At 36.6% G+C, this 14,738-nt stretch overlaps 1 protein-coding gene and 1 long non-coding RNA gene across 16 annotated transcripts in view; both read right to left on the bottom strand.

Annotated features, from left to right (window-relative positions):
* Nucleotides 1-14,738, bottom strand: part of LOC141376138 (uncharacterized) — a 1,062,333-nt gene that overhangs the window by 703,597 nt on the left and 343,998 nt on the right. For 3 of the 15 annotated variants that reach the window (XR_015499511.1, XR_015499516.1, XR_015499521.1), the window contains 2 exons: nucleotides 8,707-8,857; nucleotides 2,518-4,144 (listed from right to left, as the gene is read on the bottom strand). The exons of 7 other annotated variants lie outside the window; for them this stretch is intronic. The gene's annotated coding sequence lies outside the window, so the exon portion shown is untranslated. Of the gene's footprint in view, nucleotides 1-2,517; nucleotides 4,145-8,706; nucleotides 8,858-14,738 lie in introns of those variants that run through there. 5 more of the 15 variants (XR_015499506.1, XR_015499514.1, XR_015499518.1 and 2 more) reach the window with 3 other exon arrangements.
* LOC147842379 (uncharacterized) overlaps nucleotides 1-14,738 on the bottom strand; it is a 463,094-nt gene that overhangs the window by 143,723 nt on the left and 304,633 nt on the right. The window lies entirely within an intron of this gene.

The raw sequence follows: 14,738 nt of genomic DNA, 5'->3' as shown, positions 1-14,738 counted from the left end.
TTTAGTATATATAAGTATAAAATAAGTATACATAAAATGTATTGAGTAAATTAGTAACTTTTCTGATAAGTAAATAAAATGCAGTTGCAATTATGTAATAATTAGTAATCTGTTATTGATTACTTATTTGAAGTAACTATCCTCAACATTGCTAGTCATTATCAGGAAACTCATTTCCATAAATGCATAAGCGCGCAAAGACAGAAGCATGGAGTCTTGCTAGAAATTGGATGCGGCCCCTCAATCACCTGTGCATTTATCTCCACACGTCTTCCTCTATCATACATTTCACTCCCGTACATAAGCTCTTCCCACCCACCAATTACGATCAATCTATCTCTCTCCCCTATAGCGAGGTGTGAGTCTGCATTCAGGTTTGTTTGTATGCAAGTCGTTCTGATCGATTGCCTGTTTACCAGCCACTGGGATACAAATCCTCCACGAGCCGTGAACACAGGAGCCTCGCTGAGACTCAGGATGACGGGTCAGATGGCAGTTTGTCTCCCGCAGCCAGACTTTTGACTATCGGCATGGTCCAATTTGTAGCTTATTCTGGCCAAGAAATGCCTACAAGAAAGGTCTGCAAGACCAACACGTGAAGAGGCATTAATCAAGCAAAGCAATTATGGTCTGTTTACAGCCATAGCAGCAGGGTTATCTCCAATGCACTGCTGAAAAGAGTGGGCTGCATAGCTAGGCTTTTTAATGGTTTGAAACAAGTCTCTTCTGCTTACCGAGGCTGCATTGCCTGTTGTCGCTTAAGGTAAAATAACTACTGTTGTGAAATATGTCTAATATATATTTTTAATAATTTAATGTGAAGACGAATTTTCAGTACATTTCTTAAGTCTCAATTCAGATTTTTATTATTAATTTCTTTAATTATATAAAGATTTTTTTAATGATTTTTTATTCGCCTTAGTGAACTATTACTTAAATATGTACTTCTTCAAAATAAAGTTAAGTTAAGTGTGTTGTTGTCACATGCTTATGTTTTGCTTATTCCACGTGCATTATTGAGGCGTGTCGTTGTTGTTGTGGTCATGTGAATTATTGCTATGCTGATCAGCTGTTCTGATCAACCACCCAGCTAATTATCATGGCTATTGTTACAATAGCTATGTTTATGTCCAAAAATACTTAATAAATGAATGCGCAAAACTGGAATATTGCATAAAAGATGTGGTAATAAAGCAGCGTTTCCATCCAACATGTCAAAGAGAACAAAATCATCACTTTTTGATTATCTGGCACCAAATATCAACAGTGAAAATGGAATTTACTGCGGTAGGAGAAACTACGTAAATCTTCTTTTCATTTAGTAAATGACTTGCGCCTCAGAAGACAAATGCAGACACACAATGAACGCGTGGTGGTGTTTGAAGGCGTAAGACACGGAACAAAGATGCGCAACAGTTCTGGAGGTAATTAATAATATAAAAACACTAATACTGAAATGGTTAAGGTGTTTTAGAATGACAAAAAACAACATTTCAGATGCTTTACAATGTGCTCAGCCTGCTTGTTTGTCCATTCGCACACATTTTTATCATCACCGATATCATCATAAATTTACATTTATCGTTACTCTGTGTCTTGGCAGGACTTTCGGTGGGATGACCTCTGGACGCTATCAGCACACATTTCGTGAACTCTTTTTTTACACTGTTTTTGGACTCTATTACTCTGTGATTTTTGACCACAGGTCAATAAACACACTTGCAATCTGAATCCATCTCAGCTGTATATCAATGCAAAGCAATATGAATTCAAATTAAATGTAAAACCTCGTAAACGGTTGTAAAAAAAAAAAAAAAATATATATATATATATATATATATATATATATATATATATATATATATATATATATATATATATATATATATATATAATAAAAAAAATTCTGTAATGGCATCATGGTGGTGCAGTGGGTAGCACGATCGTCTCACAACAAGGTCGTTTCAAGCCCCGGCTGGGTCAGTTGGCATTTTTGAGTGGAGTTTGTATGTTCTCCCTGTCTTGGTGTGGGTTTCCTCCAGGTGCCCCGGTTTCCCCCACAATCCAAAGACATGTGATATAAGTGAATTGGGTAAGCTAAATTGTCCATAGTGTATGTGTGTGAATTTGTGTTTCCCAGTGATGAGTTGAAGCTGGAAGGGCATATGCTGCATAAAACATATGCTGGATAAGTTGGCGGTTCATTCCGCTGTGGCATCCCCTGATGAATAAAGGGACTAAGCCGAAAAGAAAATGATTGACTGAAATTCTGTAATACAGTACATTGAGCCTTATTCTGATATCTTAAAAAGTGAATAAATATTAGTTTCCATGGTGATAGATTGCTTTGTGCACCTGCTTCTTGTTTAGTTTGTTTTCAACCCTCAGTTCAGTTCAACTCATCTTGCTTTGAATTTAACTTAATAAAAGAAAATGTATGTTTCCACATCTCCTTTTCCTGTCTTTATCCCACCTGCATGTGACGCCTATATACATTTCTTTACTTCTTTTCATTCATTATTTATTTCTGAGGTATACGCAGGCTTTAATAAGTACCGGAAGACTGTCTTATGAAATATTCATTTAATTCAGTGATGATGCTTTCCTTGGAAAGAAAGAAAAAAAGAAATATATCGCACCTCCTCAAATTGAGAAGTGTGTACAAATGTGATAACACACAATAAAGACTCTTATCCTTTCTTTCCTCTCACTTAAGTATTCTATCATGCTAAGCAAATAGATCTAGAAGCTGTGTCAATTTGAGCTGTCCCTTTTCAATATAAAGTTTACAGAACTTCTTATTTCCACAAAGACTAGCTTTACTTAAACTTCCAATGTGCCGAACACACACGCGCGCAGGTTGGTGGTGCCTGTCATTTCACTTAAAACTTCCTTCCTCCCGCTGGAAGCTAATGGTAATAAAGGTCTAGCAGCGGCCACATGTATCCATCTGTCTATTCCTCAATCAGTGGGGCTCAGGAAATGGACAACCTCTCACTGACTAGCAGCGTAATTACAAGCAACACTGCTAAGTGTAGGAGGGTTAAATACCGGTGTCTATATTTGAGGGGAAATAACATTCCTGGCCCAACGGACTGTGTGGGTAAGCAGGCGTTCTCATCATAATCGTAATTTCCATTCAGATGCTTCTGAAGATACGCAGAAGGGATATTTTCACAGGGCAATTTAGGCCAAATCTTGGTCTGGGACCGAATGCATAAAGGTCTCCTTAGTTTAACAACCCATCATTCCATCCGTCATCCATTCATCCGTCATCAGCCATATTGCCAAGTATGCAAACCATAATGCATAAGTACATAAGCCATCATCAAGTCCAAATGGGTTGCTTTGAGAAATTCACAACGCATGGAAATCAAACGCATCAAGGCATACAATGTGACACCGGCCTGGAGTTTGTTTGGCAATCCTATTTCATTTCATTTCTTCATCATTTCTTTTCTATCAGGCCTGCATGCAGGAGGTTGAAAGGGAGGAGGAAAAGTCACTATCAGAGAAAATGACAGGAGATAAAAAGGGCAGGGACGGTGAAGATTACCCATGATTACCCGGGTGAACGCTACCGTGGGAGAGAGGGAAGCGGGGGCATGGAGAGTCAGGGAGAAATGGAAAGAGCGAGAGAGAGAGAGAAGGCGAACGGAAATGCGGGCGAGCTACTAAAAGCCTCTCCATGTGATAAAAGGAAGAAATGCTTTCGTTTGCTCTTGATCTTCCTAAATAACCCAACCGAATATCAGGCCATCGTAACGCAGCACCAGACAAATGAGCTTCGCTGAGAGCTCATATCCAATTCTCACAATTACATTTAGTGTTTATGACTTCTTTTTTTCTTCATAATGACAGCGACACGCTTTTCTACAGGAAAAAAATAAATAAATAATAAAAAAGAAGCCATCATCCTACGTGCGCAGTTACCTTCAGCCACTCTGGATTTATTCTCATCATGTCCGTTTGACGGTTATTACCTCCTCACGCTGATTTTCCTACATCCCACATTGTGAAATGTCACGTTTGTAGTCAAGATGGAAATGGTGATTTGGGACTGACCTGAGATCAGTCTCGGTTACGCCCCTTTCAACTCAATCCGCCAAAGAAAATAAATAAAGCTGGTTCTGCGTCAGCGGCCCTGCAATAACACAATAAGAGGAAAGAGACAGAACTTTGGATGACTACAGAAATACACAAACACACATACACACACAAATATGGCATCTAGAGTATGGACTATAGGCTCTACCTCTCCAACCCCCTCCAAAAACACTATGAAAAATAAGAAAAGGAAAGTGGTCTGCCAGGAGGACTGCCAGCGCCGCTCCACAACACTACAGATAACAAAAAGCCCTCTCAAGACTCAATCTCAGCCCTTTATTTGTGCTTGTTTACTGTCGGCTAGAAACTCACTCTGATAGTTTCAGAGTGGCCCGCTTTCAAGGGATGAGGCAGAAAAAGCTGATGCTCTTCCTTTGTGCCATGGGTTTTGGCTGAAATGAAACTCTGACTCTTGGGTCAAATAACACATTTTGAAAGAAGCTCTGCCACATATGAGACTCGGCAAGCTGTTAAACTCACCTTTTAACATTTCATAAACCCATGAAATGGTTTGACCTGACCTGTGTTGACGTATTTCCAGCTGAAACAAAAAGTAAGGGCAGGAAATGCTAATTATTTACAGTTTTTATAGACAGTTGGTTTATCCAAATTAGCGCACTTTCTGAGAATGTAGTCCTTTACATTTGAACTTCGCAACTTTTTAAAAAAGGTGCTGTACTGTAATTGATTTGTTTTTAGTACAGTGGTCCCTCATTAACAGAGTTGGGTGTAACGTGTTCCACAGTGATGTGTTATTGTATTTTAATTAATTTTTTGAGGAATGCAGTAATGTAATGAATTACATTTAAAATTTGTGTAATTGGATTATAGTTACTAAGTCAATGTAATTGCGTTACTTACGTTACAAATATAATTTTTAGAAAAGTTGAATACCACGAGTCACATCACAAGAATTGATCGATCAGCTTTACGCTTTTGTAAAGTATATACACATTTAAGTAGACTAATTACCTCAGACAAACACAATACACCCAAACACTGCATTGCTTTTTCATACTATGAATGTCAATGATTACAGGCATCCAGTTTTCTTCTAAATATCTTCTTTAATGTTAAAAAAAGAAAAAAAGACAAATGCTTTTGGAAAAGTTTTGGGTGAACTCTTTAAGTCTTTTGAATATTTCAAGCTGCTGTGACCAACCCATTCTAATGTTTTTAGTGAATATTATATTACTGAAAGAGCTGCAGTTTATTTTGTTATGTATATGCTATGTTTTTAGTTAGTACAATTATCAATTAGTAGTCTGTAATTTGTAATCGATTACATTTTAAAGTAACATACAAAACACTGCTCATTAATTGCGGGAGTTGCGTTTCAAAAATAACCCGCAATTGTTGAAATCAGCAAAGTAGTCCACTTTATTTTTTATACTTAACTATTAAAGTTGTTTTAAAAATAAGTGCAGTATTTTAGAATGTGTGTATTATAGAAAGTATTATAGAAACAACTGCAGTCACTGATCCTCAAAGCTAAAGGAGACTCCATCCTTATGATGGTCTTGTTGAGGATGGTTACAGCCCTGTTTGCATCCTTGTTGAAACTTATTGCTGCTGTCGTCTTTGTTATTTTCTTTCTTCTTTATCTAATGAACTGAAGATTCATTTATCCCGAAACAGCCCCCTACAGCCACGTAACTTCTACCTTCCTTTTGCATGTCCATTTTGTGCAATGGTTAGCATCTTACTGCCTTTTGGGTGTTACCATAAGTGCATTTGAGTGTGCAGAATGTTTCGCTGGCGTTCGAAGATTTATGTAAGAACACATTTTTTGGTGGTAATATGCTGAATTTCAGGTGCATAGACTCTAAAAATGCTGGGTTCCACACAACTGATCTGTGTTGGAAAAACGTGAAGAAATTAAATTAACTTATTTGTGGATTGAATATAAAACAATTAAGTCTAAAAAACACCTCAAGAACTGTATTGTACATCTTATTTTATATACTGTGTGTAGTTGAAACAAACAGTAAATGTCATTTTTTTGAAGGATCATTTGAGTGTCTCAAATGCAAGATGACTTTTGCAGGTCTGGGGATGGAGCGAGTGTGTTAACTACATTAAATATTTTAACACCGTTAACTGCTGTATTTGGTTCTCTGGCCTGGAAAAGCCTGAACGCCCAATACACAGACTAAACACACAGATAATGTTTCAATCAGTTCCAATTTTTCCTTACTGCCCACTCACATTTCTTGTGTAACCAAGCCAGATTTGAGAGTGTTAGTGTGTGTGTGTGGTGCTAGAGTGTTAGTGTGTGTAAACAGGCTTCAGTCAGTTCCTCAGGGTGTGTAGATGACTTCGGTAAAATGTGTTTACAGATTTGAGAGACAGAGTCAATTTCAGCTGGCTTAGACCACACTGACCCGACCATGACTGACGCCACACCATGGCCTCTGGCAGAGCAGTGGAGTTATGGGATGGCCGAGGGGATTATCGGGAGAGAAGGGGGAAGAGTTTTTCTCTCTTGCAAAATGCCTGAATGCAAACACATTCGCACTGTTCCAAAATCCAGGCAGCTGCTCTGTAGGCAGTATTATCATCAAATAGAATAATCACATTGTGATGTTAATGGGAATACAATAAAACAAATGAACCACCCCCTCAATATAATATAATATAATATAATATAATATAATATAATATAATATAATATAATATAATATAATATAATATAATATAATATAATATTCACGAGTAAATGGTTTAAAACAGAAGCAAGCATGAAACGATTACAATTTAAAAAATTTATAATTTATAAAATTATAATGTAAACTCAAAAAATGAAGTTAGCTGTTTGTTCAAACGACTTATTTAAAATGAGCTTAAACAAAATTCTTGAGTTTTTTTGGGGCAGACAACTGGTTCAATGTTTTCTGCTCAATACACTTTCATTTGTAAATAAAATTAATAGGTTAACTTAATTCCTTAATTATGTCCTGTTTGCAGTTTATGTTGGAGCTCCTCACGCCTCCTTTTGACTTTCGCTTAGCTGGTGCCGCAAAAACTGCATGGTGAGTTTCAAAATGTCTCTTATCATTTGATTTTTTACAAGAGGAAATGTGTTTTTTGCAAAACAGAGCAGAGCAGAGCACCAGAGCTTTCAATAAAGTGGGTTTCTGCCCACTTGTTTTAAAACTTTCAATGTTCCTCAGATTTTTTTTCTTTTTGCCATCACCACTCATGAATGCTTGAATTTGCAAGCAAATTTGCGAGCTCTGCTGTAAAAAATTACAATAAAGAGGGAATTATAATTGTATTTTCAATAGAAAACTGATTTCTAGTGATGTTATATTTTTTTAAACTGTAAAATATTATTGAAGGGAGATCCAAGTATATCCAAGTAGCTGGATAGCTGGAGAGCCAAGTATTTTTGGTCAAAGAGCCACATACTTTGCTGACTGTTTTAAAACATATTTAACACATTTGAATCTGTTTTGAGCCATTTTTATACTTTGTTTTTATTTCCTTATATGTTTCTCTTTTATAAGTTTATCTAAAGCACTTTGAATTTCTATTGTGTATCAATGTGCTATATAAATAATCTTGCCTTGTCTTAATGTTGTGCCAACACAAATCGATTGTGTAAAACCCAGCCTTTTTAACATTCTAACACTGGTAAAAACTGTTGGCCTATACACAATTACTTCATGTTGTTTCAACACAAGTTAACGTGAATTCAGCATAAAACAATTAATTTGTACCAAAAACAACAGCAGAATTGTGTTTTCAACTTTTCAACTTTAAATTACTTTAAATAAGTAGTTTGGTAAATAAGTAGCAAGTCATTTAAAGTTAAACAAATGTTTAATATAATATAACATGATATGATATATGATATAATATAATATAATATAATATAATATAATATAATATAATATAATATAATATAATATAATATAATATAATATAATATAATATAATATAATGCACCTAATGTCATTAGATTATTACAGGGTTTCTACAGGTTTCACCACATTAAACGTAAGTTACTGCAGTAATTTAATGCTATTTTTAAATAAAAAGTTTAAAGTTTTATTGAGATGTTGGTGATTGTATGGGTGTTGATGGCCACATTGGGTAGCTATACATGAACAAAAGAAAATTAGGACCTGTTAAAATAGATGTAAAGACATACAACACAATATTTTAATAAGGCCTAAAACTTAGCGTTTAAGATTTCAGACATTTTAAGACTTTTAAGACGCCGTGGATACCCTGTATTAATAGTTTTAATATGTTGCAAAATTGTTCTGCCTTTTACTGAAAACAGAATAATGCAATTTCTGCCTACATTTAGTAGAATTTTCCAAATCAGACACATTGTTCCATTCTCGTTTGGATTCTGTCTCAGACATCCACAGAGTTTTAAAGCAGAACTGTAGACTTTTATGTTTCAGTCTGGGTTGTGGAGGTCATAAAAAGATCAAGTGTGTGGATGGAGGAGGCTGGTGTTTCTGGTCAGTAAGCCTGTGGTATGAGAGGTGTGGCTGCGTGTAAAAGTGATCTCCACCACACAAAGACAGTGTGTGTGTGTGTGCGTGTGTGTCTCCATAGCTGATGTTTTTGCCATTAAAGTACCTCTCAAAAAGGCGAACACAATTTCTCCTTTATGTAAGAGGCTGTCTGAGAGTTTCCTTTTGTTTATTTGGTCAGGACAAAGTATCTGAGTTTCCTCTCCAAGAATCAAATAAACAATATCCAGTGAGCTGATGGACAGGTCTGTATGAGCCTGTGTGAACACACAAAAGGATGTCAGTGTCCACAAATTATTTAAACTAATGATCAATTTACTGATTAATCGTAAAAGATGTGTCAACTTTAGAGGTACATTATCATCTGCATGGCAGAATGTGCAAATTACATTCAAAACCAAGCAAGCTGTAAATAAAAGACAAGGGGAGAGCGGGGACAAAACTAGCCATTTTTTTTTTTGAGCCCTGACAACATTTACTTTCCAGGCCATAAGAGTAAATTCTGCATGCAATAATTAATGGAGCTGCCAAATATCACATGATTTCACCACTGTGTCCTGTGGTTAGAGATCCACAGTTTTTACTTCGAAATATTTGACGGTACTACAATTTAAAATGAAAATGCAGCTTAATATTTTTTGCAAAGATAAAGGACAAAACATATGAACAATGTGGCAGCACTGTGGCTTAGTGGTTAGCACTGTTACCTCACAGCAAGAAGGTCGCTGTTCAAATCCTGCATGGGTCAGTTGGCATTTCTGTGTGGAGTTTGCATGTTCTACTTGTGTCGACGTATTCCGGTTTCCTTCACAGTCCAAATACATGCGTTATAAGTGAACTGAATCAATTAAATTGGATATAGTGTATGAATATAAATGTGAGAGTATAAGGGTGTTCCCCAGTACTGGGTTGCAGATAGAAGGGCATCCACTGTGTAAAACATATGTTAGATAAGTTGACAGTTCATTCCTCTGTGACGAGCCCTGATGAATAAAGGAACTAAGCTTAAGGAAAATTTAAATTATTAACAACGTTATAGTCCGATATATATCTAAAATAAACAACATTAAGCCAGTAAATCTACCACATATTGTTTTGTTACTTTTCATAACAATGCAGAGTTTTTGCAGAGTTAATTTCTAAAGCAACACTATGCAACTTCCCCAATAGGCTCCCTCTGGTGGTTGATAAGCACAATTGCATGTTACCATGGTTGTACAACTGTTGTCACGCTTCCCAGTGGGCAGTGCTACTCATGTGCATTAGTATATTGACAGAACTGCTGTAAGCTGATACCTTGTTTGGAAACCATGTCCATCGACAACCGATGAACTGGACTGTGTGTACCAGATTGTGTGTCATAAGGCCATTAAAATAATCAATTTTTATGGCAGCATCTTTAATATTTTTCTTGACCTCAACTAAAGTGGTACAATTGAATTGAATTGAATTGGTCATTAAAATGTCATTACATATTAATGACACTGTTAGTAAAATATTTGAGTACTGAATCTTTTAATCAGACATTTCAATGATAAATTCATGTTCATGACAGATTTATGACAATTTTTAGTCTCGGTAACGTCAAATTGTCATTACAAAGATAATTTGTGATCCATTTGTTTATGTCAAGTCATAAAGAAAACTTAAACAATGTTCTATATGCATTTAAAATGGCATAACTGAGCGACTACCACTTAAAGGGCTCAATAACAGGGCTTTAAATTAACCTATTTGCTTGGTTGCACTGGTTCTCCTAACTTAAAAGAATTACCCAACAAGTTGTCGCACCGACCAAAAATTATAAGCACTGTTACTACAAGTTTCATAGCAGACTTTAACCCAGTGGAAGTCTTTTATCCACTCTTCGGAAAGTGTAAACGGTAAACTAACATTCACCACATGATCACTGATCGGATGTGCCGTTATATGTAACTTTAGGTGGTTTCTAAAACTAAATCTGTCAGTGTTATTTTCACTCTCTCCTATCCAGACATTTCATGTCCTGTCATTTGAAGGAAAGGCATTGACTGAGTGATTGACCGCTGATATTAATTAATCTATTCACATTCAGTTCAAGAGCCGTGAGCCAATCAGAAGAGCTTGAAGGCGAGGCAGGCATTGCAGGCTTTGTTTACAGCAGTAAGATAACATGTCAACTCTTTTAAACTATTTTCAGGTGTGCTGCTTTTGGAATTTTTAAGGTACAAATATGCATTTTGCAAAAAATGTACATTTTGCAAAATGTCTCCTAAATATGCACATGCCGTGAACATTTGTCAAAGAAAACTGGTCGCACAGCAACAATTTTATGCAGTCGCACAAATGCTCCCAAATATACTTTGAGGTCGCATAGATAAAATTTTGGGTGAATATATGCGACCAAAACGGTTGCAAATTCAAGCCCTGCATAAGCATGCATTTCATCTCATTAATACTCATGAGTCATGAACACCCCTTCAAGTGTTACTACAAAATTCTTCCAGTTAAAAGTTATCTTTACCACTGATATAACCTTAGAAACATTATTTTATGGTCTAAAACTTACATAGCATTGCTTTAATGACGTCAATGCTTAATTGAATACTGTTAAGATCGATTTAAATTATAATAAACTTTTAATTAAAAGTCCATTGATCATTGGCCTCCTTAAATCACATGCAAACAAATAATGTTGTCGGACTCAATAATGCAAACTGGAAAACAATCCTCCAGGAAAAAAAAAATGAGAGTATCTCATTTCCCATGTGTGTGATGTGGCATCAGTTGTGCTTTTGCCCTGCTAATCCCTTTTTTAGAGTTCAAAGGTCACCGAAGGTCAATGCTTTTTTTTTTTTTTTTTGCTGCTTTAAGAAACAAGGGATTGGAAAAAAAGGCTTTGACAAACAACAGCCCTTGTTTCTCAACTCCTCCTTTACTCATCCATCCTTTCCTTCGTTCCTCCCTCTCTCACACTCTCCCACACACTTTCAATTTCGCCATACCGCAAAATCTCCTCACCTCACCCACCTCTCCGCTATTTCTCATTCATTTCTCTCTCTATCTGCCTCTGTTGACAGGCATTAAGGAATGGCATTAACTGACACTCAATCCACAGGTTGGTCCAATAGAATTCCTCTTTTGCACTCACTGTTAAATCCTGGGTTTTAGACGTATCACTTGCCAGCTGCCACTATCCATTCTTCTTCTTTTTTTAATACCTCATCCTTCGCTCTTTGCTCATATGTCCATTTATTTTGTGCTCCCCTACTGATTTTTCATTAAATACGTGGCTACAGTTGAAAGTAAGTGAAACAGAAGGGTCATGGAACAAAAAGTAAGCAAAAGTTCAATTCAGTAGGCAGAAGTTTAAGCTGGAGATAGGACAAGTGTGTTTTACACAAAAATTGGTATGCACTTTGTGACATTCACTTTGGATAATCTGGTGACATGTACTGCAAGTCATTGTGCAGCTTCATGAGAGTACTGATAGAGTATTAGTAGTCTGTTAGATTAGGACAAATACAGTAATTTGACTTCTTTTGAATTATGAAGTCACTTCTAGGGTTGGGTCGATAGACCATGGCCGATAGACATCACGATGCTGAACCAGCATCGCAATCCTCTGCCCCGCCCCATCCCAGCAGCATCCCTCTCGTGAAAAATACTAAAAAGAGTCCCGCTGAAAAAGTGACTGACATATGGTAATTTTTTGTAACTTATCTTAATTTATTAATGATTTGTTATGGGTAAAACAAAGACAATGCGGGTCAGGTACAGTAGTTGAAACGGTAGGCTACAGATAATTAATTTGTTATTAAATAACTTATTATTCATAAATAACAAAGTTTTGCCAAAATTAAAATGCTGTCTTATTTACTTAGAGCTACTATACTAAAGCTACTATTTACTTAGAGCTAGAGCTACTATTTACTACAGCTGTTGGCAGCTAGCTCTCTGCAAGTCTCATATGGTTGCCCACTGAAGCTAAGCAGTTGCGCCTGGTCAGTACCTGGATGAGGGACAACATGGAAAAGCTAGGTTGCTGCCGGAAGTGGTGTTAGTGAGTCTAGCAAGGGGGACCCAACCTGCATCCTAATGCCCCAGTATAGTGAAGAGGACTCTATACTGCTCAGTTAACTCTGTCTTTCGGATCAGATGTTAAAACAGTTAAAACAGAAGTCCCGACTCTCTGTGGTCGTTAAAAATCCCAGGATTGTCTTTGAAAAAGAGTAGGCGTTTCAGTCTGGCATCCTGGCCAAATTTGCCCACTGGCCTCTGTCCATCATGGCCTCCTAACCCTCTACATATCATAATTGGCTTCATTACCCCACAAATTGTTCTCCGATAGGTCTCCTCTCCACCAATTAGCTGGTGTGTGGTCTGGCGCAATATGGCTGCCGCCGCGTCATCCAAGTGGATTCTGCCCACTAGTGGTGGATGAGGAGATTCCCCCCTATGTGTAAAGGGCTTTGGGTGCCAAAATTGGGTGCTATATAAGGGTGCTTTCACACCTACACTTTTGTTTCGGAACGTATCTCGTTTGCCCCGTTAGCGCGGTTCGATTGGCATATGTGAACAGGGCAATCGCGCTCTGTTCCGCGCCAAAGTAATCGCTCCGAGATCGCTTGAATGAGGTGGTCTCGGCTCGATTGAAACGAACCCTGGACGCTGCAAAATAAACCCTGACACTCTGACCAATGTAAGGAGAGTTTCCCCGCACGTGACTTGTTTTAGCTCTTTTGGTCCGATTAGAAACGTTGCAGTGTGAAAGCGAACCGCTCCAAGAGCAAAGAGCAACAATGTAACAATTTTAATCTCTGTTTCGGAACAACTGAATCGATTCACAGGTGTGAAAGCACCCTAAATGTAAGGAATTATTTTTATTATTATTATTATTATTACTATGACTTTCTATAGAATGTAAAAAAATTCATTTAAAGTAAGTTTTATCAACAGTTATAGTCGCCACTCTACTCTCCATGCTTTATTGTTGTCTTCTGAATTTGCAATTGATTTCTGTGTGGAAAAGACCAAAGATAAGAATAAGAGTAATAGTACAGTACGAGTATAATACATTTTTTCCTAAGACAATAACTCAATTATAGAGGGTATATTTTATTAGATTAGATTAGTTCTTAATTCATTCATTCATTTTTGGCTTAGTCCATTTATTAATCAGGGGTCGCCACAGCGGAATGAACCCCCAACTTATGCAGCATATGTTTTAAGCAGTAAACGCTGTTCAAGTGGCAACCTAGCAGGGGCTCGAATCAGCAACCTTCTTGCTGTTAGGCCATTGTGCTACCTACAGCAGCCCACCATGAGATCAGAGAGATGTTACATTTTAGAATCAATAGTGTCTTTTGTTTGAAAATATAATGCAGGACATTTGCTTATTTAGTTCCCTATTTACACTGCATGTCTTAAAAAAAATAAGTGGTCAGAGCAACAATGCACTTCCTTCCAGAACAAATCTGGCTTTGAAAGAATCGAGCGAGTAAATGACTCAATGATCCACTTACAATGAGAGCCACTTAGTTTGTCTCTAAATGAATTAGCCATTTTTAATCAGTGGACGTAAAACTCATTGGACTGGCTACAACTGGCTATTTACTGTCATATTTATTTATCCAGGAAAGATACCATCCAAAATATACACTCAGCAAAATAATGTTGGCAACACTTTAGTTTAAGCACTATTAACTAGTGCCTTATTGCCTGCCTACAGGTACTATTAAGATATTGGCTATTAATTTGTACTCATAAAGCACATATTCTGCCTGATCACAATCTACATACATAATCCTACCCAACACCTAAACCTACTGTAACTACGCTGTAAAATAATATTAATAATAATAATAATAATAAAATTAATAATAATAATAATAATAGTTAACAGCTTTCATAGAACAGTAAGTGTTTTCTGTTTATGGTTGTGAATTGCATTATGAGATGTTGATCTCTGCTCTATTGACTTTTGATGTTGAAAATGCAACTCGACAGTTTACCAAAGGGACTTTTATTAACATTTTAGTAGTTTGAAATAATATAATTTATAATAAATGAATATATAGAGAAATAAGTCTGTAAAATAATAGAAAATGTACTGGCAGGTTATTACAAGGTATTTGTTCCATGATATAGAACACCAAC

This window comes from Danio rerio, chromosome 9 (genome assembly GCF_052040795.2).
Source record: "Danio rerio strain M-AB ecotype USA chromosome 9, GRCz13ab, whole genome shotgun sequence".
NCBI lineage: Eukaryota > Metazoa > Chordata > Actinopteri > Cypriniformes > Danionidae > Danio > Danio rerio.
Note: the sequence above shows the minus strand (reverse complement) of the source record. Positions and strands in the feature narration are given on the sequence as shown.